The following is a 480-nucleotide window of genomic DNA, read 5'->3' as shown; positions in this document are numbered from 1 at the left end:
AAATTAACAAAGGCATTGTAAAATTAAATTAATGCATTCATGTTGTTTACAGTATTGCAATCGTACGGATAAAAATATCTTTTTCTACTTGGAACGTATGTTATTTTGTGTGTTCCAGTTTTTAAAAAAGAAAAACTCTCGTAAAATTTGAAATTGTAAATACACTCTAATATACAGTAAATAAAAATTAATTTTCATACGTACAGAAAAATTAAATACATAACTAATATTAGTAAATTAAAGTTTATGGCTTCAAGTTATAAAAATTCAGAAAACAAAGGTTTTCAACTACTTATATTTTGCTAGCTATGATAATGTTTCATAAAACACTTGATATACATGTCCCTTATTAAAAGGTTAATACTTCTACTTTGTTAATAGTATAAGAAAATAATATTCTGTAATGTATGGATAGAATTAATAAAAAATAGAATTTAATTTTCTAATATTTTTATTCTCTTTATTTTTTTGCATACTTAG

The sequence above is a fragment of the Arachis ipaensis genome, chromosome B04 (assembly GCF_000816755.2).
Source record: "Arachis ipaensis cultivar K30076 chromosome B04, Araip1.1, whole genome shotgun sequence".
Lineage (NCBI taxonomy): Eukaryota > Viridiplantae > Streptophyta > Magnoliopsida > Fabales > Fabaceae > Arachis > Arachis ipaensis.
This window is presented reverse-complemented; position numbering follows the sequence as displayed.